The sequence below is a fragment of the Ambystoma mexicanum genome, chromosome 4p (assembly GCF_040938575.1).
Source record: "Ambystoma mexicanum isolate Mex_15411 chromosome 4p, UKY_AmexF1_1, whole genome shotgun sequence".
Lineage (NCBI taxonomy): Eukaryota > Metazoa > Chordata > Amphibia > Caudata > Ambystomatidae > Ambystoma > Ambystoma mexicanum.
In genome coordinates this window covers 1,277,667,496-1,277,684,476 of record NC_090927.1, presented here as the reverse complement: position 1 = coordinate 1,277,684,476, position 16,981 = coordinate 1,277,667,496, and the positions used below count along the sequence as shown (strand labels likewise).

The window sequence follows — 16,981 nt, the reverse complement described above, 5'->3', positions numbered from 1 at the left end:
CGGCAGCGCCGCTGATTGGTCGATCCCTCTAGTTACACAGGATGACCCAATTCTTCTGAACTTCTCAGCCTTCCAGGCGAGTATGGAGAGACTTTTTGCAAGACATTCCCAAGGGCAGGCCCTGGACAACGAACTCCTCTCCCTGCGACAGGGCAACCAGAACCTCTTAGCCTACATTGCATCTTTTAATAGGTTAATCGTGGAAACTAGATCGCCCGAGGATAAAAGGATCACGCTATTTCACAGAGGTCTGCGTGGTGAACTTAAAGACGTCCTTGCCCAGGTCGTGAATCCTCCTCAGGACTGTTCGGAATATATTGATTTGGTGGTCCAATTGGATCATAGGCTCCAAAACAGAAAGGCGGACCGATCCAGGTTTGAAACCCGAGTATTCACGAAAACACAAAGCAACGCCAAAGGGGTCAACACCGTTGAACCTATGCAGATTGGGGCCGTAAAGGGTCCCTTAACCCAGAAAGAGCGTGACAGAAGACGACAAATGCAATTGTGCCTCTATTGTGGAAACTCTGGACATTTTCTTCGAGATTGCCCGGTAAAACCACCTAAGAAGACAGTAGGAGCTTCTGACAAGAACTCTGAAAAGCCTGAGCCGGGAAACGACCTCGCCCGACAAGTGTAGAGGTCCGCTTGCCGAGCTTAAAAACCAGTTCTTTGACCTCACACTTCATAATGCCTATGGTCCTCGTAAACCCAAAGCAACCAGAACGTTTGCATGCTATTAAGGCATACATTGATAGTGGAGCAATAGGAAATTACGTGGACCGCGAATTGGCTTCCAGGATGAACCAACCTCTTTGTCCAAAGGCGGCTAAAGACGTCATTACCACGGTGGATGGGACCGAAATCGCCTCCGGACCAGTAACCCATACCACTGCTGAAGTGACGTTACTAGGCCAAGACGGACATCGGGAGGTAATTGTGTTCGACGTGATCAAGGCTCCTCAATTCCAAGTAATCCTAGGAATCCCTTGGTTGGAGAAACACAACCCTCAGATTGATTGGCGAGCAAAGACGATAATGTTCCCTGAGTGTGCACCAACCTGCTATCCACGACCCAGCATTGGCCTAGCGTCAGCAACGACTGACGGTCCACAATTACCTCAAGAGTATCGAGAGTTCCAAGATGTTTTTCAAAAGGAACAGGCTAACACCTTGCCACCTCACAGATCATACGATTTTCAGATAGATCTGCTACCCGGTGCAACTCCCCCTTGCAGTAGGATTTACGCCCTCACCGAGCCTGAGAACCTTCATCTGCGACAGTATTTAGACCAGTATCTGGCCAATGGCTTTATCCGTCCGTCAAAGTCTCCTGCATCCTCGGCTCTGTTCTTTGTACCAAAAAAAGAAGTGACCTCAGAACCTGTATTGATTACCGTGCTCTGAATCAGATAACAGTAAAAAACAGATACCCCTTACCTCTGATCCAGGAACTCCTCGACCAGGTGAAAAACGCCTGTATTTATACCAAGCTTGATCTCCGGGGAGCTTATCATTTGGTACGGATCAAGGAAGGTAATGAATGGAAGACGGCATTTCGCACTAAGTATGGGCTATTTGAATACCAAGTGATGCCCTTCGGACTATGCAAAGCGCCGGCCGCCTTCCAATATTTCATGAATGACGTCCTCAGAGAGCTCATTGATGTCTGTGTTGTCGTCTACATAGACGACATTCTTGTGTACTCATCTTCGGAAGCTGATCATCGAAATCATGTTAGGGCGGTCCTTGAAAAACTTCGCCAACATAAACTCTTTGCCAAGCTCGAGAAATGTGCCTTTCATGTCACCGAGGTTGAATTTCTGGGATTTATTCTGACACCCAAAGGAGTCCACATGGGCTCGAGAAAAGTTGACGCAATCCTCAAATGGCCATCTCCTACTTCCGTGAAAGGCGTTCAAAGCATGCTAGGCTTTGCCAATTTTTACCGCAGATTTATTCCAGAGTTTTCACGAGTGGTACAACCCATCACATCCCTCTTCAGAAAAAATAAGCGCTTTGAATGGTCTGCAGAAGCTGAACAAGCCTTCCAAGAGCTAAAGGCCAAGTTCACCTCGGCGCCAATACTGAAACACCCACGCCTGGATCTTCCTTACATCGTTGAAACCGACGCCTCCAGCTTAGCAATGGGAGCAGTTCTATCACAAAGGGATCCAGAGACTAACCAACTGCATCCTGTGGCGTTTTGGTCTCGAAAGTTCTCGGCGCCTGAGATTAATTACACCATCACGGACAAAGAGCTTTTAGCTATTAAATCCGCCTTTAAGGCCTGGCGGCATTATCTCCTCGGGGCCAAACACACCGTTACGGTGAGCACCGATCATCGAAATCTACAGTACCTGAAAACCGCCAAAGCTCAATCCTCCAGACAGCTTCGCTGGGCTCTATTCTTTGCTGAATTTGACTTCGTGATCACTTACCGCCCGGGCAACAAGAACGGCAAAGCAGATGCTCTTTCCCGAATTGGAATGGGAGATAACATTGTCAATCCCGAACCCGTACCAATAATTCCTGAACAAAGGATCTTGGGTCTGATTTCTTCGCAATCCATCGAGGATATTGAAGCAAAAACGAAACAACTTGTGACCCCATCAGACTTACAGAGCTGGTTACAAAGAGGAGAGAACTTCACCGTAAACAATGACTTGCCTTATTTCCAAGGACGATTATTCCTACCACACGCCGATTTACAAAAACAAGTAATCTCCTGTTATCATGATTCATTAATGGAGGGTCACCCTGGCATCGCCAAAACCACAGAAAAAGTGAAGAGACACTTCTGGTGGCCTTCATGGAGAAAAGACATAAAAGAATTTGTGATGTCCTGTGGTGTGTGCGCTCAAAACAAGGGTCAAAAGAAAAGGCCGGCTGATCTTCTGCAACCATTAGACATTCCACCGTGTCCCTGGCATACCCTTTCCATGGACTTCATCACAGACTTACCCTCTTGTTCCAGGTACAACACTATTCTCGTTATTGTGGATTTGTTTTCTAAAATGGCCCACTTCATTCCGCTAAAAGGCTTACCTTCAGCTTCAGTACTAGCCAGAGAATTCCTTGAAAACATTGTCCGGTTACACGGCTTCCCGTCGGTACTAATCTCTGATAGAGGAACCCAGTTTATTTCTCACTTTTGGCGTAGTTGTTGTCGGTCAGCTCAAATCGATGTAAGACTTTCAACCAGCCATCACCCCCAGACCGACGGGCAAACCGAGAGAACAAACCAGACTCTCGAACAATATTTACGATGCATCCTACAACAGTCTGAAAGCAACTGGAAGGACATCCTTTGGATAGCTGAATGTGCATACAACAATTCAGTTCATTCGGGAACCGGGAAGAGTCCCTTCTACATCTTGTATGGAATTCATCCTCGAACCTCCAACCTCGACCCACCTCAAGATCTTGGAACACCCGCTGTAGATCAGTTGCACTCTGTTATTACCCAAGCTTTCAAGGAAGCGACTGCACATCTACAACAAGCTAAAGAAAGGTACAAAAAAGGAGCAGACCAACACCAAAGCGATGCCCCTCAATACCAGGTTGGGGATCAAGTCTGGTTGTCGACCAAACATTTATCGCTAAAAGGACCTCGCACCTTCAACCCCAAATACCTGGGACCATATTCAATTACGGCCATAATTAATCCAGTGGCCGTTAAATTAGATTTGCCAACCCATATGAGAATACATCCTGTGTTTCACGTACCTCTTTTGAAACCCATGCAACCTGGAACCATGGGCGCCGGGCTCATATTCTTAAAGTGTGCAGTAGTGATTGGGTGGACTTACCTGTGGCAGGCCATGCTGCATACTCACCTAGAACAATCCAAGCTGGGTGAAGTCCCAGCCACTGGCTGGGAGGGACCAATCCTCTGTTACAGGAACTCTTTTCTTACCTGGGTGGGGCTGATGCTAATCCTCTGACACTGGAACTCTTTTCTTACCTGGGTGAGGCTGGAGGAAGAATACGAACCAAAGCACTTCTCCACTATTTAAACCACGCCCGATAGAATTCACGTGCTTCGCGTTATTCTGCAACAGCAGCATGACGCTCACCGAGTCGGCTCCTGCATTCCAGGTCCAGACACACCCTCAGCTTCTCGAGCAGCAACCTGTGGATGAAGAAAAGGCACAGGAACATCTACTCACCAGAATTCAGCCACAAGAGTCCAGTCTCCGACAACCTGCAAATAAAGACATAAGGTTAGAAAATGGGCAACACGCTCGCAGCTGCGCTCGCTTACCTTATCCATCCGTGATCACACCGGAGTTCACTGCGGCCTTCGCTTCGGCAGCATCCCAGCACCTGGAAGACAAAAGACATTGTTAGTGGTGTCCGAGCCGAAGGGTTCGCAACTCATTTATACTTACGCGCTTCTTCACGCGCAGCAGCGGCAGCATCGCCCTCAGCATTTCGGCATCTGAAAGAAAGGGAAAGACATTATTAGAGGTGCCCATTTTGAAACGGCCACAATTCAGTTATACTTACGTGCCACTGCACGTGCAACAGCGGCGGCAACAGCGGCGGCATCGCCCACAGCATCTCGGCACCTGAAAGACAGAAAAGGACATTATAAAAGGGTGCTCCTTCAGAAGTGGCCTCAGATCTTCTATACTCACGAGCCTCTTCTTGCACAGCAGTGGTGGTGTCGCCAACAGCTCCTCGGCACCTGAAGGACTATTACAAGCCACAAAAGGACACTGAGCCTAAACACTGAAATCATCCAGTGACGTAACTGGATTCCACGTGCCCCTGCACCAGAAGCAGGACGGAGAGCTTGGCTTTACTAAACCAAAGAAAACTCACCTTACAAGGCTGACAGTCAATATTCGGAGGTCCTGCCCAGAGCGTCTTCCGAGTTCTACGCCTCATCATAGTCATAGAAGCAACTGTAGCAGTCCAGTTTGGGTCAGCGCCTCCGTGGGAATCAGGTGAGCGTTACAATAGCTGAACAGAGCAGAAACGAGCCACAGAATACAAAAAAAAACAGTGAAACGCTTGAAAATGCAACTTTGATGTTATCTGATGAGAAGTGGTCTGTTTATACTTATTGTGGAAAGAGGCATCCTGCTATTTCCATGAAGACGGGTCATTAGCTAGAGCGCAGAGAACATTGACACAAGACGTGCATTGGCATTGTCAAATGGGCCGTACCCGTCTAGTGATGTCAGTTTCAGGGGCGGAGGATATGATTTAGTGCCATCAGGGCAGTTCAGCTTAGGGCGATGCTGCAACGGATAAGATTAGCACAAGATGGCCGCGCTCTGCTGCCTGATTTTACATGTGTAAATGTGAGGAAAACTACGGTAAGGTGCATCGGAAATGTTTGTACAATCGATCAACGTATGCTTAAAAACACATGCCCGAACGCTCTGGACAATAATATTTTTGAGCGCACTATTCCTTTAATCAGAAACCAACTAGGTGTTTTCTTTTCTTTCAGATTGGCATCATCTAAACTGCTTCATGGTATATGTACAGTTCAGAATAAAATTATTTAAAAAAACTGTTTGCTTGTATTTTACCTGCTGGATCTTATTTCTTCATTTTGTGGACCAATTTCTTATACGTGTGGCAGCATAATTCTTCTGAAAGGATTGTAAAAATCTGGCTGTCCAGTTTCTCCAAGTACTGTTCTGCTCGTATTTGATTGTGGTGGTATCTGTTATGTAGTAAACTTTTGAGTCTTGAAGCCAGCAATCCGCTGTGCTTATTTTAGTTAACATGCCATTGTGTTAGAAGGGCAAATGCTTTTGCCCATTGTGTGCACAATATGAACACCTTGTTTACTGGCTTTTTAAGCCTTATATTTTTGGTTAACTCCATAGACTGCTGCTGGATGCTGCTAGAGCGACTAAACAGCACAATATTGCCTCCAATTCTCTGTTTAAAGTTACTCACCTCGTCTCGTTCATTGATTCGTTGCTTGTTGGACAGATAGCCTTAAAAGTACTATGGGGAAAAGTGAGTAACATCATTTTTGTCACATGCCAATCATGGCAAGCAATTGCTAGTTAATTCAGAAGTCACTGAAGTATCAAATCATCCAGAGTCTGCTTCTGCCAGAAGACGCACAGAGCAAATCAACATGCTGTGGTAGGCATTAAAGTTCAACAGCATTTGGATCAGAGGGGGCGGGGGCGATTGCCACCGTCGTATGAGAAGCCCTGTGATGCACAGTAATAAATGATGGGTTAATATGCTCTTGTACTGTGCCAAATCTCTCCCATAGTATTATTGCATTGTTGCCAACTTTTCAGTGGCTCACTTATGTGTTGCCCGCACTCCAAAAAAGTTGCATACCTCCACCCAGCTCACAAAACGTTCAAGATGCCCTTTGCACCCAACACATCAATTACATTATAATTAGAAAACAGCAGAGTTCTCCTCATTTACCTTTTTCAGATGATTTTTAATAGCCTAGATAAGTGTATTTTCCCCAAAAGAGAGGTGACCGTTTGCTGACAGATATTTTCTTAGTTTGACAGACCAGCACTGCATCTTCACACTGGACGGTCTTGTGCTATTGGGCAAAACTGGGAATATGTTCACCATTTACCGGCACCTAATATCCCGTAACACCAGGGTCGTAATCCCCCGGTGTTTCCGGCAAGCCAGGTGCCGGTAAATATTGCAAATCCAGCAGTAAACCCGCCGTTATCACCAGCAGGTTAATCGCCAGACTTGTAATGAGGCCCAGTGTGAGATTACATTATTTACCCAGGATCACACAGTTAAGCTAAACAGCGAAGCATGGATTTTAACCCACTCTGCAATTTGGGCACGGCCACCTTCTTCCACGCTTTACTTGGAACAAATATTTAAGTTTTGGGTGTGAAGACCTACAATAATACTGTCCTATACAGTTTACTTGCAAAATCCGCAAATTGCATAGTAAAGCATCATGACAACATGTAAATACTTATAGCAGCAGCATGTTGGGCCACATTAATATCAGTGTACCTTTATTTTCCACATCCTGAATGGAATATGCAAAAGGCTAAAATATCTATGTGCCCACTTTATTTTCCGCGCTTTGACACACAATAAAAGAAGCATAATCACCCGCCTTGTAAACAGCTGACTCACCCGCCAAGCCTCCAGCATGCCCATTCGTTTCAATGGGCCTCTCACCCACCAAAAATCGGGTGTTTTCACCCGCCTTTGCGACACAAATGGTTGAGAGCTATGGAAACGTGTTGTCAGGTTTATTACGCAGCCTGTGTGTCTCAGGGGGGCTGTGACACTGGGAAACGGGTAGTGCTTGATGAGCAGAGGAGATAGTACATTTGCCTCGGAAGAGACAAAATGCATCCAGAAGCATGTTCCCATAGGTCTTAACCATTTCTGTCACAAAAGCGGGTGAAAACACCCCATCTTTTTTTTTGGCGGGTGAGAGGCCCATTGAAATGAATGGGCGTGCAGGAGGCTTGGTGGGTGAGTCAGCTCTTTACAAGGCGGATGACACCTGCCAAAAGCGTGTGAATTGAGAGCTATGATGTTCCTAATCCTTTGAACTGTTAGCCGCTAACATTTAGTTGCGCTCCTGGCGTTTGTATGATATTCTGCATCCCCACGGATGACGGGAATGGGCAGAGGTGGAGCTACAAAGACATCACTGACCAATTCCAGGAAGGGATTTGTTGGAGGGTGGGCTATCACACTGTATTTAGAAATGTTTCATGTTTATGCTGTTAGTTTGGCTGTAGCCATATGTGGGTGGGTCCAAAGATTGCGGAACACTGCCTTCCTCATGCTGCCATGGGGATGCAGGATACCATACTGTGAGAATGTTATGTCACTGTTACTATGGTGACATCTTCGTGTATGATTCCAGAATGTTGATGGCATCATACACGAAGATGTGCTTTGGTGAAATTGGCCGCTCGGGGGCTCCCCCGAATAAATCTACATTACATAATATACAATGTTATACGTCTTTATTGTACAACGGAAAACACTACAATTGGCGACGAGGAGCTAGCCAGGTGGAGGAGGCCCCCGGACATGATTACGAGGGATGTTGTTCATGGCCGTCACCCGATGCGTGTAGCGAAGTTTGTGGGCCTGCGGCTACGAGCATTTGCTTGAGATACACATGTGACGAGGAGCAGGTGAGCGGCATAATATATCGTGGAGAATTATAAACGATAAAATCACCTGGCAAGAGCTGCATTGGGCTGCGCGCGAGTGTGGATCAACCGTCCTTGGACATTAGAGTAAAGGACCTTCAAGCGTGTGATGCGTGCCGCCATTTTAGGAGGAACAAGGCCGATGCCCTACGTTTTATGAATGCGACGAGCAGCTTTGATGTTGATGGATGCTCGAGGTGTTTAAAAGTGGAATTGTGAAATACAATGAAAAACTGTTGATGAAAAGGAAATAAAATAATAATAATAAAGGAAGGAACAAACAAACTATTGGAGCATACTACATATGAGGAGGACATTGCATACGAATCTACATCAAGCTCTAGTCATGCAAAACACAGCTGCTCCAATAAAATTCTTACCGGCCCCTGGGAATCCAACATGCCCTTGGGAGCAGTGGCAAGACAATTTTCAAGTGTATTTGAGAGCAATAGGAGGTGCAAAATTTAATGATGATCAGAAGGAGGCAACCCTGTTGCACTGCATTGGTACAGAAGCATTGAGAATATTCAGGTCATTGCCCGATCTAGAGCATGATGAGGAAACATGGGGTGAAGCATCAAGTGGATCTAGAAAGTATGATATAGCAGTTGCTAAATTGAATAAACATTTTGGAAATAAGTCCAACATTGTATTGGAAAGATACAGGTTTTTCACAAGAAAACAGGGCAAAGAGGAGAGTATTGATTCATATTTGGCTGCGTTGAGAGGATTAATGGCCACATGTGAATTCACCGGGGTTACTGATGAATATTTGAGAGATCAGATAGTGTTGCATGTGGCCGATCCGCGCATTCAGCAACGCCTATGGCAGGCGAAGAATCCTACATTAGAAAAAACTGTTGAGATAGCCAGGTCAATTGAAATGGGTGAAAAATGTATGAGAGAAGTTCAAAGTAAACTGGAATATACTGGAATTAAGTCAGTCCAAGAGATAGATGATGAACAGCATAACACCCAAGAAGAAAAATTGATTGCCATGGTTAAGAGGATGGTCAGGTCAGATGCAACAAGTGGATATAGACAAGACGGAGGAGGTGCATTCAAGCAAAGTAATAGATGTACATATTGTGGATGGTACAAACATGAAAATACGGAAAAGGATTGTCCGGCAGTCTCGGTAGAGTGTTTTAGGTGTGGACATACAGGACATTTTGGAAAGATGTGTCGCAGCAACAGAGGGAGAGGCAGATATAATGGCAGATTTGGTAGAAATACTGGTCGATTTTATAGAAGCAGAGGTGCAACTACGATGGGTGTGAGAGCTGTGGAGGAAATTGCTGGTCCAAGTAACTTGATAGCAATAATGGATCGGGCTGAAGATAGAGTTCAGATACTTACTGTCACACCAAGAGATAATGGTGTAGGATCTTGGGTTCCTATGGATATTGATGGTGTAACTTTACAAGTGATGGTGGACACAGGTTCTCCATATACTATGGTCGATGTACAGACATATGTCAATGTTTTAAAGAAGAAGATGGAAGACCTACAGATGACAAACACCAGAGCAACAGGTTATGGAAAGACACCTATCAATATTGTAGGTTGTGTTTGGGTGAAATTGAAATTTGAAGGGCGCAAAACCTATTGCAGACTGTATGTGGCAGAGAATGGTTTTTCAATAGTAGGATGGTGGGAGCAAGCTTCATTGAATATCAAGATTCATCCAGGAGAGAGTGTACCCATTCTTTGTATTTCTGAGAATGTTTGTGACACTGCAGAGAGTTTGGCAAGAACTTTTCCAAAAGTCTTCAATGACAAAATTGGTTTGCTCAAAGGCTTTGAACATCGCATTATTCTCAAAAGAGGTGTGACACCTGTTGTACATAAAGTGAGAAGTATGCCCATCGGCACCAGAGATGCATTAAAGGTTGAACTAGAAAGACTGTGCATGCAAGATGTCATTGAGCCAATTGAGAGTTCGGAGTGGTTATCGCCTATTGTATGAGTTAAAAAAACAGATGGATCTATCAGGATGTGTGTCGATTTAAGAGACTTAAATGCCAACATATGGGTAGATCGACATCCTTTACCGAATATTGGAGAGATGTTGTCCACCATGAGTCCTGCAAAGTATTTTACGACTCTGGATTTGTCGTCGGCCTACCATCAGGTGGTACTTGAGGAAGGATCTAGACATTTGACTTCTTTTGTAACGCCGTTGGGAGCCTTTAGGTACAAGAGAATGCCTTTTGGGTTAGCTTCGGCTGCTGCAGTATTCCAGAGGTTAATGCATCATCTGTTTGAAGGTTAACAAGGAGTATATTACTTCCAGGACGATATCTTTGTGTCAGGGATGTCTCAAGAGGAGCATGATGCAAAATTGTTAGCTGTTCTGCAAGTGTTACAGCAGAAAGGAATGACACTCAAAATTGAAAAGTGCAAAGTAAAGAAAAACGAGGTGACATACTTGGGACATCGCATAAATGCCAATGGCATCATGCCTAAAGAATCATTGGTAGACACTATTCTCAAAATTCCAGAACCAAATAATAAAGACCAGCTGAGGAGTTTTTTGGGACTCACAGAATACTATTCCAAATTTATTGATCACTACTCTGATAACACTGAAAGTATGAGGAGTTTAATGTGTAAAGGAATGAAGTTTAAATGGTCTGAAGAATGCAAAAAAGAATTTCAACAGATAAATACTATGATTAATAAAGCACCGGCTTTGAAAATGTTTGACTTGGGTGCCAGAACAAGGATAGCAGTTGATGCGAGCAATGTAGGCTTAGGTGGTGTTTTAGAACAAGTTCAAGATGGTGAAGTTGTTCCCATTGCGTTTGCATCAAGGACATTAAGAGGTGCTGAGAGAAGTTATTCGACAATAGAGAAGGAGGCTCTTGGAGTGAAGTGGATATTAGAACATTTTAAAAGTCTCATTTGGGGCATTCCCGTGGATGTTAGAACAGACCATAAGCCTCTTGTTCATGTTTTGAACTCGAAGAATTCTCACATGATGTCTCCGCGCATAAGAAGATGGACTTTGATTATTATGCAATTCAATGTGACCATAAAGTACACTCCGGGAAGGAACAATGTGGTAGCGGATTGTTTTTCCAGATTACCATGTGAAGGTGTTGTAGATGACTGTGAGGATGGGCAAGTGTTAATGGAGGAACAGAACATGGATTGTATTATAGCTCAAATACATCCTAGCTTCTCAAAAAAGGAATGGATAGAAGCAAGGGACAGTGACATTGAACAAGAAATGCTGAGGAAAGCTATTGAAGCTGGTTGGAGAGATACTGATGACAAGTTAAGGTCCTGGGAAAGACTTAAGGATGAGTTGTCCAGTGATGAAATATGTGTTTATAGAGGAGATCGTATAATACCCCCGTCAGCTTTAAGGAAGAGGATCATGGACATTGCCCACGAGGGCCACGTGGGTAGAATGTTGACTAAAAGAAGAGTAAGAGAGGCTTACTGGTGGCCCAACATGTGGGGTGATATGGAAACCCTGGTTAGGAATTGTACCGCTTGTGCTGTAAGCGATAAGAGCAGATCCATACGGTCGACTCCATTACAACCTGTGAACATTCCTGTTACTGTTTGGACAAAATTGGCTATTGATATAGCTGGTCCATATGAATCTTTGGAGTCTCAAAAGATCTATTTTATAGTGTTGGTTGACTATACATCCAAATGGGTGGAGTGTGGCATCGTAGAGGAGTCGGTGTCAGCTGTTAAAGTGGTGAAGTTCTTGGATGAAATTTTTAGTAGAGAAGGAGACCCGCAAGAAATTGTGTCAGATAATGGAGCCCAGTTCATGTCGTCGGAAATTCAAGGATTTCTAAAGGACAGATCTATTAAACACAGTACTACAGCGTTGTACCACCCAATGGGTAACGGTCTTGTAGAAAGAATGAACCGTTTCATTAAAGGAATTATACAGTTAGCTAGTGTAAATGGTTTACCATGGAAGGAGACATTTAAGGAAGCTCTCACTATATATAAAGTCACGCCGCATTCAATAACTGAGGAAGTACCATTCACGTTGATGAGAGGAAGACTTTCCACAAATAGGTTGAGGCCTGCTTGGATGATAAGCAATGAAAGTAGAAAAATAAACATGGATGACATTGTTGACAAAGTGAAAAGAAAACAAGAGAAGTATAAAAGTTATTATGACAAGCATAGGAATGTCCAAGAGAGTAAAATAAAAGAAGGTGATTTGGTGAGAGTGAGAGAACCAAAACGTGTGATGAAAGGGGAGTCAAGGTTTCGCGCTCCTCAGAGAGTGATGGATTGCTCAAGAAAGTCTGTGATAGTAGAGGTTGGCAAGAAATGGTCATGTGATGATGTTGTTTTGGCAAAGGAGAAGGAAGTGATGAGATATGGAAGAGATGATTCAGTTGAAGTTGAGAATTTCAAGGATGGTTTTGATGAACCCAGCGTATTGGTCAAAGGAAGGTCACAAGGGAAGGATGTACAGGAGAATTCAAGTGAAGGAAGAAATGACAGTGTTCAGTCAGGATCAAGATGTAGGAAAAGAATATGGAATTACAAACAAGACTATGGCCCTCATTACGACCCTGGCGGATTTTTTCCGCCATCGGCGGACTTTTCCGCCATGGCGCAAAGTCCCTTTACGCCATGGCGGATGGCGGACTTACCGCCCCATTCCGAGGTCGGCGGGGCGGTAAGTCCCCATTGACCCATTTACCCTTCCCCATTCCCATTTCGGCCCCATAGGGCTCAATGGGAGTGGGGAAGGTGTTAATTACGCCACCGTACACTACGGTGGCGTAATTAACACCGAGGTCCCATAGCGCCATGGATTTTTACGCCCGCAAAAAGCGGGCGGAAAAATGACCATGGCGCTATGGGAACTCGTAGTTGGCGGTAAGGGGTCGGCGCAGCTAACGCTGGCGCAAACCCCTTAGCGCCAGGGTCCTAATGAGGGCCTATGTATATTATTGCGAAGTTAACATTTGGTGACATGATCCAAGACTGGCTGTATATCTAAAATCTGGAAGATCTTGTATCCTTTATTGGTATAGAAATGTTAAGATAAAATGTTATGTTTTTTTTTATACATTATAAGGTGTCTCTAGTTAAATTTAAAATATAATATTATATAATTTTTATTTGTGTGTTTAGGTAGGGAGATGTGAGAATGTTATGTTACTGTTACTATGGTGACATCTTCGTGTATGATTCCAGAATGTTGATGGCATCATACACGAAGATTTGCTTTGGTGAAATTGGCCGCTCGGGGCTCCCCCGAATAAATCTACATTACATAATATACAATGTTATACGTCTTTATTGTACAACGGAAAACACTACACATACAAAACCAGTCCTCACCGCATTGCCCCATTCGCCCAGGCGGGAATGGTTATTCATTCCCAACACGGGGATCGACGGCCGGCATGCGATCGCACGCTCTGTCCTACGGAGCAGCGACAGGCAGCTATGCCGCGCCCCCCCCCTTCGAAGCCTTGGACAGGATCCTTGGATACCACCGGTCTCGCCCATCCTTTTCACTGGGATCGGCATAAAGCCAATCCCACCTAATGGTTGGCCATGTGTGCGGACTCCCCATCGTGAGATCAAGGGAAGGCGATCTCGGAAATCTCAACGAGAAGCGTGGATTAAACGCGCGAAGGAGGCCAGAATCCGTCGGGCAGCGTAGTGAACGCAACGCCCCAGCGCTCCTCCTGAACCAGGAGCCCAGATGCTTCCAGGCCCTGACTTCTAAAGGCTGTGCACTTAAAGCGTAATGCCATGGCTGAGGGCAGTCACCTGGGTGCTCTGAAGTGTAGTGTGTGCATCCCTGACACACACACCGGGCAGTGAAGCAGCTGCATGCAGAGACTACCTAACATAGTGAGTACTGCTAAGCCACTGCCCCTGGACTCTGCCATTCCCAGTTAAGTGAGTTGTTTCAGGTGTCCAAAAAAACACCACTGTTCAGCACAGCCTGTTTCCTGTCCTCATTCAGGCCACCACACCACGCCATTGTATAGATGCCCCCGCTGGTGGGAGGCGCAGAGGGGCCACCGGCCTCCGTGGCAATTAACACACAAACACGGTTTTAAGAATCACTAATTATTAGCCTTCCAGGAACCAATACTTTTGGTGTGAATAAGGGCTGAGTTGCACGGATGACAACCCATTTGTTTTTGAACATTTATAGTTTTTCCTGTTTCCCAAGGTGCAGTATTCAATTGACTTTTCCGACCGTTTATTAGCACATTCAAAATTAAACCGTGTGCGTAAATTTGAAGTGTGTTGTGATTGAATGATTGAAATACAAAGGTGTTTGCTACAGTAGCGATGTAACTATTTGCCAACGACTTTTTTTTGTGTTTAATAATTTGTATTCATTTTATATAATAATATAATGATGTACAACAGATCGGTGAACGACTTTTAAACATTTCACTGAAAACATTTATATTAACGCGAAATACATTTAAAGATGGCTACCATATTCACAAATTGCATATCACAAGTTCTACAGTTTCATATCTTTACTTATACTACGGGAATCGCTTCACGCGAAGCACTTACTCTGCAGACGCATGTCAGGGTGATAAGTGTCTCGATCTCTGGGCGGGTGCATTCTACTCGTTTATTGCATTATCACAGTTCGCTTTTAGTGGGAGAGATTTGTGTGAACCCAGACACTATACTTTCTTGCTCCCAGTGGCAAGTCTGACTTATATTTTATCAGGAGGCATAGGGTTAAGATAAGGTGAGTAATATGATCGGCTCGAGCCATGAAAGGGCGTGAGTTTGGACACTATTACTACTAATTATGTGAATATTTTGAGGTTTTTGATACCATATATAAGATTAACTAAATATTATCCAGGGATGGAACACATTTCTATCTCTGCAAAACATTTCCAGTTAGTCAAGTAAAAGGTATGAAAACCTGTACTTTGTGTGATTTTAAAAGTGAGTTATCAAGGTGCCAAACCTCTTTGCACTGTAAATTGTATGAATGCTGTACATTATTGAAAATGTACACAACTTATCTAGTAAACTGTATAATACTGATTAAATGCATCTGTGTACCAAAAACGTCCAACTCTTGCCATAGTTAATACAAATGTTACAGACATGCTAAGTTTCTTGACCCGTGGGGAGGGAGATTTGGCTTTAGAAAGCAGGAGAAAGGAATTCCCCCATAAGATCGCATCCTTCTGCTGGAGACTCTCGTGAGTTGTGGGAGATTTTGCATTTCTGATGTTTATGTTTGGATTCAATTGAATTCTATTATCGCGTTTACTCAAACTGAAAAGTCATAACTCCCCACTATGAGATCAGCGCAGTGAAATATGAAGCTCCTATTTCAGGGTTCGAAATTTAGGGGAGATGGGAGCAATTTAGCTCCTGCTTGTAACCTACAAGAGCCTGGTTAACTTGATACCAACAGCTGCCAGAAGCTACCCAGTCCAACTAATGCCGAACAAAAACATCTATGTGAAGGTAACTGTGCATTTGGGCCAATTTATAAAAAACACATTAGTACACATCTATGCAACATTTAAAGCATAAGGGGTCATAAATAATAGTCAAAGGGCCTCATCAGGGGTTGGACAGTAAAAGTGCGGGTGTAATATCGTTACTGCACTGCCCAATCCCAAGTTTGGGGGAAACTTGGTGGATTCGATTCGAGCTGAAGGGGAATGCGCCAACTTTCTGCCCATATTTACCGCGGGCATACCAGACAACTTCTGATGAGGCCCAAAGTGTTATGCTTGCATTTTATGTGGAGGTTAGATTTGCAGAGCTATACACTAGCTCCTTGTTCCCCATTGGTAGCTCCTGGTCACTGGTTAATACTGGATAACCAGGAGCTGCTTTTAGCTTCTGCAATATTAATTCCGACCGCTATCTGCAGTGACATCACATACCCACACATGTTCTGTGGGCCGAAACAAAAGCTTCTCGGATCCCTCTTCCTACTCCTGCCGATTCCTCACAGCACCTCAGGCTGCGCTGAAAACAAGAAGGGATGACCTTCTTGGAGGAAAGGACCCTACCTTTCATCTGAAACCGTGAACAGGTTGAAATCCCCCAAATACAACATAAAAACCAAGGAAAAGTATTTCACCCAAGGGTCCAGAGTAACATTATAGACAACTCAAGCTTCTCCCTAATCTATCAGATGTGACACTGAACCCCATGGAAATATGTCCTCATAGTTGATAGTCACCCATGTACAATTCTGTATGTAGCTCACAGCAAAGATACTCCTTCCGGAACAGATATTATCTTTACATAGGTAATTAACTAGAAGTCATTCAGCAGTTGTAAAATGTTGGATGTGAACCCTGTAGTGAAGATCTGGGAGCAAGTCCCTCCACTATAATAACACGAGAATAGATGCCAGGTAGACCCGTGTTTAAACTCCTGAATGTGGACACAAAAAAGGTACACTTGAATCCATAACCTTAATCTCCAGGCATAGTCAGGGGTGAACTGTTGAGGTGCACAGTCTTGGAAATGTTGTGGTTTAAAATTGCACACATTCAATTCAATCTCAAATGAGAATTATTACAGCAAAAACGGAGCTTATCACACTATGCACTGTAAAATATGAAACCATACAGAAAGGGGTGACACTGTACCGAAACCAGTTCAAGCAAATGATTCAAGTAATTTTATTCATCTAAGTGCATATATGCTTTGAAAAAGCGCTTAACACATTGGTAGGATCATAGAACACATGGCTTCTGATCCATCTATCAGTGAATATGAACCTAAAATGTATGTTGTTTCACCTGCTGTGCTGTACAAATTGCTGTAACCAGCGCCTTGATGCCTCTGGGTTTAGAGCG

At 44.2% G+C, this 16,981-nt stretch overlaps 1 protein-coding gene across 2 annotated transcripts in view; it reads left to right on the top strand.

The window, feature by feature from the left end:
• The first annotated feature begins 14,785 nt into the window (after positions 1-14,785).
• The window catches only part of LOC138453799 (zinc finger protein 436-like), a 385,513-nt gene continuing 383,317 nt past the window's right edge, over positions 14,786-16,981 (top strand). The window contains exon 1 of one of the 2 annotated variants that reach the window (XR_011260531.1): positions 14,786-14,886. The gene's annotated coding sequence lies outside the window, so the exon portion shown is untranslated. The remainder of the gene's footprint in view (positions 14,887-16,981) is intronic. The other variant, XM_069606966.1, reaches the window with a different exon arrangement.